This window comes from Microcaecilia unicolor, chromosome 2 (assembly GCF_901765095.1).
Source record: "Microcaecilia unicolor chromosome 2, aMicUni1.1, whole genome shotgun sequence".
Taxonomy (NCBI): Eukaryota; Metazoa; Chordata; class Amphibia; order Gymnophiona; family Siphonopidae; genus Microcaecilia; species Microcaecilia unicolor.
Genome location: NC_044032.1, coordinates 369,320,887 through 369,329,671, shown reverse-complemented (window position 1 = coordinate 369,329,671; position 8,785 = coordinate 369,320,887).

The following is an 8,785-nucleotide window of genomic DNA, read 5'->3' as shown; positions in this document are numbered from 1 at the left end:
AATAGGCTTTACTAGCGCCTCTTTTAGAGTAGCAGGGACTACCCCTTCAGAAAGACTCCGTATGATGATTAAATACATAAACTGTTGGATTTCTAGCGTGTGGTTTTTCAACCATGCTGATGGTATGGGATCCAAGGAACTGTAAGTGGGTGAAAGACCTGCAACTAAAGTGTGCAGTGATTTCACAGATGGGAGTTCAAAGTCTTGCCAGAGTACAGTTAGTTGTGAAATTGAAAAGTTGTCAATATGACTGATCCCTGACACCCTTGAGAATTGGGCTCTTAGATTCTCAATTTTAGTGCTGAAAAACTTTGCCAGAGTTTCGGAATCAAGAGCAGGAGATTCTCTATTTTCACTAGTCGTAGTTGTCAAGCGTTTCATAATGTGGAATAACTTTTTCTGTGAACTAGCAGCTTCCTTTATTTCTTTGGAGAAGTAGGTAGTTTTAGCAGCTTTTAGTTGTGTTAAATAATATTTTTGGCACTAGTTACATTTCTGTTTAAGTTCTATAGTTCTATGCTTCCGCCATTGGCGTTCAGCTCTACGTATCTGTTGTTTACATAGTTTTAATCCTGGATGGTACCATGGTTGAAACCGTTTTGTATCTTTAGTAATTATTCTTTCTGGTGCAATATCTTCAAGAGCTACAGATAGAACTTGATTCCATGTTCCAATTTGATCCTCTATAGGAAGTGTATCAAAATTCAATGGGAACTTATCCGCTACAGAAGGTAAAGATGACGTGTCAATTTTTTGTAGACTCCTTGTTTTAATATAGGTAGAATTGGTATTATATAACAACTGCGGTACAGATAAATAAAACTGAAGAAGGTAGTGATCAGACCATGATACCGGAGTTAATACAATTTTTGAACATCTAATTTCATCCAGTTTATGTGTTATTATCAAATCTAATGTATGTCCAGCAGTATGGGTTGATCCATCCACATGTTGTATAAGATTAATATCCCGTAAAAAATTTAAAAATTTTACTGAACGTGGATTAGATTGGTCATCTATATGCACATTAAAATCACCTAGTATTATAAGATTTGAAAACCTAATCGTGGCATCTGCAAGGGATTGATATATGTGGTCCCACCCCATTGCTGTAGTGGAAGGAGCACAGTAATACAGTAGTACATGAAAAGTGTAACTAGCTGTACAAAATTTTAGCAGTAGAAGTTCAGGGTGTGAGAGTCTATGGTCATTAATTTCCTGAACCTTAAAATCAGACTTAAATATTATAGCCAGTCCACCACCCTTTCTCCCTGTACGTGACGAATAGCTAACTGAATACCCTGGTGGTAGACATTGAAAAAGATAAGATTCTTCCCCTGATAAAAGCCATGTCTCAGTAATAGCAAATAAATCAAGCTGATGCAATTTACAGAGATCTAAAATATAGGAGAACTTACTCTTGAGAGATCTACAATTAATTAAAGCTGTAGACAGCGAGGAAAAAGGAGGGGTGATATCGGGGACTCTGTTATTAGATAGTGCAACAGATGTTAGATAGCGTGGGCTATTAGATCTACTAGAATAGGCAAGTCTCTGATTAGTACGCCAACTCCAATGTACTGGAATATATGCTAAATCCTGCATGCCTTTAGATGTTATCAGAGAAGGTGAGTTGGAATTCCAGAGAATCAACAGAATAAAAATAGGGAACATCATTAGTTCATTAGGAACCAAGGCCTTGGCCTCTACATAACTTAACTTTCCTAATTTAAGTCCTAAAGCTCAAAAAGAATGAATATTATTCCAAAAAAAAAAAAAAAAAAAGAGACAGCGAATGGGCTGCACCAAAGGGCCAAAAAAACAGCTATATATCCCGGCGTCGCACACCCCAAGGAGCACATCTAAGGAGCGCACCTGCTCCTCAGGTGCGCTCCTCCGGCGCGCACCCGATGCGCGCGCCGCAGCGGCACAAGCGCCGCAGCTCTTCAGTTTAAATAGAAAAGTACAACTTGCTTTTTTGATTGGAGGCGGAGTTTCGCGGGTCACGTGACCCCGCCCAGAAATCGTCAGCAGGATAGCCCCAAGTAGGAAGGTAAAATCTAAACACATAAAAATAATAAAAGCAAAATAAAAACACTTCTGATGGACTTCATAGAAAAACATCTAGAAATTGGTTTTAAAAATACCAATTTAAACTTTTTTGTGAGAAAAATGTCCAAATGCAGATTTATGCCACTTTTTAGACATTTTTTTCTTTTGAAAATGAGCCTCATAGTCACCATCTTCTTTAATTCAATTGTTGGGCCCCTCTTGTTTTTTTCATTTAAAAAAATTCTGTTAATTGTCTATGTAGGTAGTATGGGCCTTTTAATGCTTTGGTTGTAAGCATTTGAAACCAGGGGCTACAGATGATTTGATGTGTGTGTCTACTGTTAAAGAACATTTGTTGAAGAAAGATAGGTTAAGAAGAAGGTTGGTAAAAACAAGAGCTGTGAAAAATGCAACAGCTGTGATTGTTGACCTTATAGAGGAAGATGGCTATGTGTTAGTGAATCTTGGCTGGTAAAGTCAGATTTAGCTGTTCTGAAAAGCAATGTTGTCCATCAAGTTTCAAATGGGAATGGGTATTCAGGAAGTATAAGGAGGGGAGGAGAGGTTATATTTTTCAGGAAGAGATCAGAATTTAAGGTGATATATTCAGAATTTAAGGAATTGGGGGGGGGGGGGGGGGGGGGGGGGGTTATTAGTCTTAGATTTCTGTTTAGTCTATAGTCCTCCAGGATATATAAAAGCTGGTTGCTCTCTTTTTATAGATTTTATATTGAGTTTACCTACGTATATCTGTGAATAGGTTATGTATTTTAGGAGATTTAATATTCCTTTGAATCCTTTAGACTCGAGCATAGAGAGCATGTTTTGTTTCAGGCTTTGGAAGACTTTTCATTAAACCAAATTGTGCAGTGTTCTATTTATCAAGCAGGGGATGTTTTAGATTTAGTTTTGTGTGTGTGTGTGTTTTATTTTGTTTTGTTTTGTTTTTTTTGTTCTGGGAGCTGAAGGAGGAATTAGTGCATATGGTGGGATAGTTAGATCATGCTTTAATCTCTTTCATTGAGATTTAAAAATTGTGTATAAGTAATGGTTATGCAGATTAGATCTAATTCTGACTTACAGGATTTAAGAACAGTGTGGATTCCAGCTCTTCAGTTTAATGAGAATTGTTCAGTAGATGAAGCAGTTTATTTGTGGGACTCTTCGTTGCAGGAATCACTTGATATGGTAGCACCACTGAATGATGTAATTATACAGGAAGGTTATAAACCATGTACTTGGAGAATGCCAGCAGTAGTTCAATTAAGAAAAGAAGTAGAGAAGTGAGAGAATATAGAGAAAATCTGGAGAAAGAGATGATTATGATAGTCATAAAATTAATTTACAGGAATAATTGAGGGTCTGTGATGATGAGAGAAATAAATATTTCAAAAATAGAGTATGATTGACGATAAATAAACTGAGAGAGTTACAGATGGTAAAATTTTTGATACAAGGTCATGAGCCTAAGAAGGTATTAGAGAGACCAAATGCAATGGAATATGCTCAATTTTTAATAGAGAAGATAGAGAATTTGGATTGACTATTTGATCAGACCATAAGGATGAATGAGAATGATGTAAGTCAAGAAAATGAAGATGAATGGTCTGATTTTTGTATGGTTACAGAAGAAGAAATAAAAACCATAATATGTTCTCTAACACCAACAAGATTGCTGTTGAGCCCATGTTCATCCAATCATATGAAGCAGTTGGTGGAAGAAGTTGTTCCAGCCTTGACATTGATTGTTAATAAATCTAGAAGTTCAGAAGAGTTACCAAAGAAGTGTAAATTAGCAACAGTGAAGCCAATATTGAAACAGGAAACATTAGACTGAAAAATTTGGGTAACTATCAACCTATTTCAGTGATGCCATTATTAGTGAAGGTAATTGAGAAAGTAGTATTGCAACAGTTGGTGGATTTCTTTGATGGATCTGGATATTTGGATAACAATCAGTATGGTTTTCAAGCTACCTGTAGGGTAGAAACATTGTTATTATCAACTGTGAATGTTATCCAGAGAGGCATGGATGAGGGAAAGACTTTTTGGTTAGTATCGCTTGATGTTTCCTCAGCATTTGATACTGTAGATGTGAATTTACTCTTAGATAAGTTGCATAAATATGGTGTGAGTGGAATTGTGTTATGCTGGTTTACATCATTATTATAAGGGCATTGTATGCAAGTACAGAGTGGGGGTAGTTATAGTTATAGTTTATTGAATTTGCTTAACCACTCTAGCTGACTGGGCAGAGCAGAGTGGTATATAAAAATTAAAAAAGTTAAAAAAAAAAACAGAAAGGAAAGGAACTGCAAATAATGATAGGAAAGTTTCTCAAATTGTCCCAGTGAAAAAGGTGTCCCTTGGGGAACTGCCCTTTTGGCATTGTTGTTTAACATCTACAGTGGTGGAAATAAGTATTTGATCCCTTGCTGATTTTGTAAGTTTGCCCACTGACAAAGACATGAGCAGCCCATAATTGAAGGGTAGGTTATTGGTAACAGTGAGAGATAGCACATCACAAATTAAATCCGGAAAATCACATTGTGGAAAGTATATGAATTTATTTGCATTCTGCAGAGGGAAATAAGTATTTGATCCCCCACCAACCAGTAAGAGATCTGGCCCCTACAGACCAGGTAGATGCTCCAAATCAACTCGTTACCTGCATGACAGACAGCTGTCGGCAATGGTCACCTGTATGAAAGACACCTGTCCACAGACTCAGTGAATCAGTCAGACTCTAACCTCTACAAAATGGCCAAGAGCAAGGAGCTGTCTAAGGATGTCAGGGACAAGATCATACACCTGCACAAGGCTGGAATGGGCTACAAAACCATCAGTAAGACGCTGGGCGAGAAGGAGACAACTGTTGGTGCCATAGTAAGAAAATGGAAGAAGTACAAAATGACTGTCAATCGACAAAGATCTGGGGCTCCACGCAAAATCTCACCCCGTGGGGTATCCTTGATCATGAGGAAGGTTAGAAATCAGCCTACAACTACAAGGGGGGAACTTGTCAATGATCTCAAGGCAGCTGGGACCACTGTCACCACGAAAACCATTGGTAACACATTACGACATAACGGATTGCAATCCTGCAGTGCCCGCAAGGTCCCCCTGCTCCGGAAGGCACATGTGACGGCCTGTCTGAAGTTTGCCAGTGAACACCTGGATGATGCCGAGAGTGATTGGGAGAAGGTGCTGTGGTCAGATGAGACAAAAATTGAGGTCTTTGGCATGTACTCAACTCGCCGTGTTTGGAGGAAGAGAAATGCTGCCTATGACCCAAAGAACACCGTCCCCACTGTCAAGCATGGAGGTGGAAATGTTATGTTTTGGGGGTGTTTCTCTGCTAAGGGCACAGGACTACTTCACCGCATCAATGGGAGAATGGATGGGGCTATGTACCGTACAATTCTGAGTGACAACCTCCTTCCCTCCGCCAGGGCCTTAAAAATGGGTCGTGGCTGGGTCTTCCAGCACGACAATGACCCAAAACATACAGCCAAGGCAACAAAGGAGTGGCTCAGGAAGAAGCACATTAGGGTCATGGAGTGGCCTAGCCAGTCACCAGACCTTAATCCCATTGAAAACTTATGGAGGGAGCTGAAGCTGCGAGTTGCCAAGCGACAGCCCAGAACTCTTAATGATTTAGAGATGATCTGCAAAGAGGAGTGGACCAAAATTCCTCCTGACATGTGTGCAAACCTCATCATCAACTACAGAAGACGTCTGACCGCTGTGCTTGCCAACAAGGGTTTTGCCACCAAGTATTAGGTCTTGTTTGCCAGAGGGATTAAATACTTATTTCCCTCTGCAGAATGCAAATAAATTCATATACTTTCCACAATGTGATTTTCCGGATTTAATTTGTGATGTGCTATCTCTCACTGTTACCAATAACCTACCCTTCAATTATGGGCTGCTCATGTCTTTGTCAGTGGGCAAACTTACAAAATCAGCAAGGGATCAAATACTTATTTCCACCACTGTATATGGCATCCTTACGGATAGTCTTTGTGCATTTGGAACTGAATTATCGCCTGTATGTGGATGATGTGCAATTTGTTTTCCTGTGGAATTTGAATCGGTGTGGTTATCTGTTAAGTTGACATTATATATGAAGGAAGTTGGGTCATGGATGCAAAGGAATAAGTTGACCTTGAACTTATCGAAGACTGAGCTTATGCTTACTGGAAAAAAAAAAACAGGAATTGTTACAATTAGATACAGTGCTGGTGGGAGAAACAAGGTTACCAGTTAACTCACAGATGCAGTTATTAAGAGTGATTTTAGATTCATGATTGACTACGCAAGATAAAATACTTCAGGTGGAGACGTCTTATTCTTATACCTTCACCTGATTTCTAAATCGAGACCAATGTTATCTGGAAGTAATTTTAGAACTGTGATGCAAAGTTTGATAATGTCAAGGATTAACTATTATAATGCTTTATATCTTGGAATTTCAACGTCTAGAATTCATGCACTGCAAGTAGTTCAGAATACTGCCACTGGAATGATATTGGGAGTTTCTGGGTTTACACATGTGATGCCTTTGTTCAAACAATTACATTGGCTTCCAATAGCATACTGAGTGCGGTTCAAAGTTTTGTTCATAATCCAACAAGTATTGTATGCAAATTCAACTTGGTATTTTTCAAAAATATTGGCAGTTTATTTGACCAGGGAGACAGCTAAAATCTGAAACTGCAATGAAATTATCTACTGATAGGATGGCAGCAATAAGATATACAGAAACCCGTGCAACAGCATTTTCAGTAGCTGGTTCACCTCTGTGGAATGTATTACCAGGAATACTAAAATTATTTCAAAGTATAATAAAGATCAAGAAGCTTCTGAAAACATATCTTTTTGTTAGAGTGTTTTGTTGAGGATTATCATTGATTCTTATTATCAGTTAAGGAAGCAGGAACTGGACATGATGCTGAAAAGGTACATGTACTAGTATTTGTTTGTTGTCGAGTTTTTTTTTTTTTTAATTATTATGTATGTTGATTGTACTCCATTTAGTTTTTAGGTGGAATAATAATTTTTAAAATAAATAAATAAAATGCACTGCCTCCTGTTGGACAATGTATAAAAGGGAGATGATAATTATGTTTGGTATACTCTGGGATCAGGATTTCTAGGCCAAGTCCCCCTGACTATGCAAATCTGAGTTTTTAGCTCCTAGGAACACTGACAAGCAACTGACAGAAGGCCCAAAATTATAAAAATAAAAACTAATTTATTTAGAAGCAAGTAGAACAGCCAAAGATAAAATGGAGGTAATTAGAATGTATGAATGTGCTTTGGGTCAAAATAGCCCCAACATTATAACCCCAACAAAAAAGCCTAGAAACAAAATAGCCCTTACAAGAAAAAGCTTTCCCACAAAACAGCCTGCCCACAATTTGGCCCCTGACAAAATAGCCCTGACAAAAGGACCTGACAGGGTAGGACAAACCATGACGAAAACTTACTGTTCCTCTGTTTGATGAATACTGATCCCTGCTTGACTCTGGAAGCATAGGCATCACTGTGGAGGGGGGCACAGTGGGGCAAAAGCCCCAGCCCACGACCTTCCTACTAGGTGCCAGTGTAAAGCCAATAGGCAAAGGTTGTTCCCTAACCCCCATGGTCAACTCCTAAACAGCAATGCCCACCTTAGAATATGCCATGGTCAAATGTGCAGTTGAGGAAGAGCATGACTGTAACCAAGGTCTTCTCTCAGTACTTTACAGACCTCACTCTAGCATCGCTACATTTTTGTTACTGCAGTGCATGAGTGTGTTTCAGAGTGCTTTGTGGTTATCTTCCTTCCTCAACAATATGATGAAGGGTTTTTTTTTAATTAACTGCTCTGTTCTCACCCCTTCTCCACATTTAATAGCAAATTTAAGACAAATTTTTACATTCACAATATTTTCACTTCTGTTCACTTTAATACACATACAAAGTCTCACTTATTAGGAGCATGTCACATTCATTCGAAAGCTTTCTCACTCTCACATTATTTGAGCCCTATTTCTCACTCTGAATCAGAGGTTTCAAGAGAATACTTTAAGCCCCTGATGCAGCCTGTACTCTTGGCATATATGCATAAGTGTTTTTTCAAGTTTGTTTGTACCGCATCCAGTCCATGGCTCAACGCTCGAAGCAGCAGATTGTTAACTTTCTGAGAATTATTGAATCAACCCCTGAGCCAGACATTGTTTTATGCCAAAACACAGCCCGGGTCGGGTCATTAATAAAGCATACTTGTACCTTTTCTTGAGAGCCCACTGTACCTTTTTTTTTCTAGATTGCTCTGTTGTGTACTTTGACTCTCTCTGTTGTATGGTGTTAGGAAAATGGGGTCATGCCACATCTGACTTTGGGGGATCAAGTGCTATACATGCATGTAATACTTCTTAAATGGAATACTGTGGAGGGTCCTTTTTGTGAAGCATTACCTGGCAACACACACTAATTACTGCAGTTCAAAATATGTTTTACCTGGTGTTCTCAAATGTTGAGTTTTCCCATTTGCTTCCTTTTTCTTTTCAAGGGCAGACTGGTCAGACATGGTCCTTCTTTGGTGTGTGTGTGTGTGTGTATATAGCACTGTTTGTCACAGGTCAGGTCCTACTAATGTGTCCTTTGCTCCTTTCATGCAAATGCTGCAGCTGTGCAGGGCATTGGTGAGCAGGCTGCCCCAGCAGTAGACAATGCTGCCCCCTAG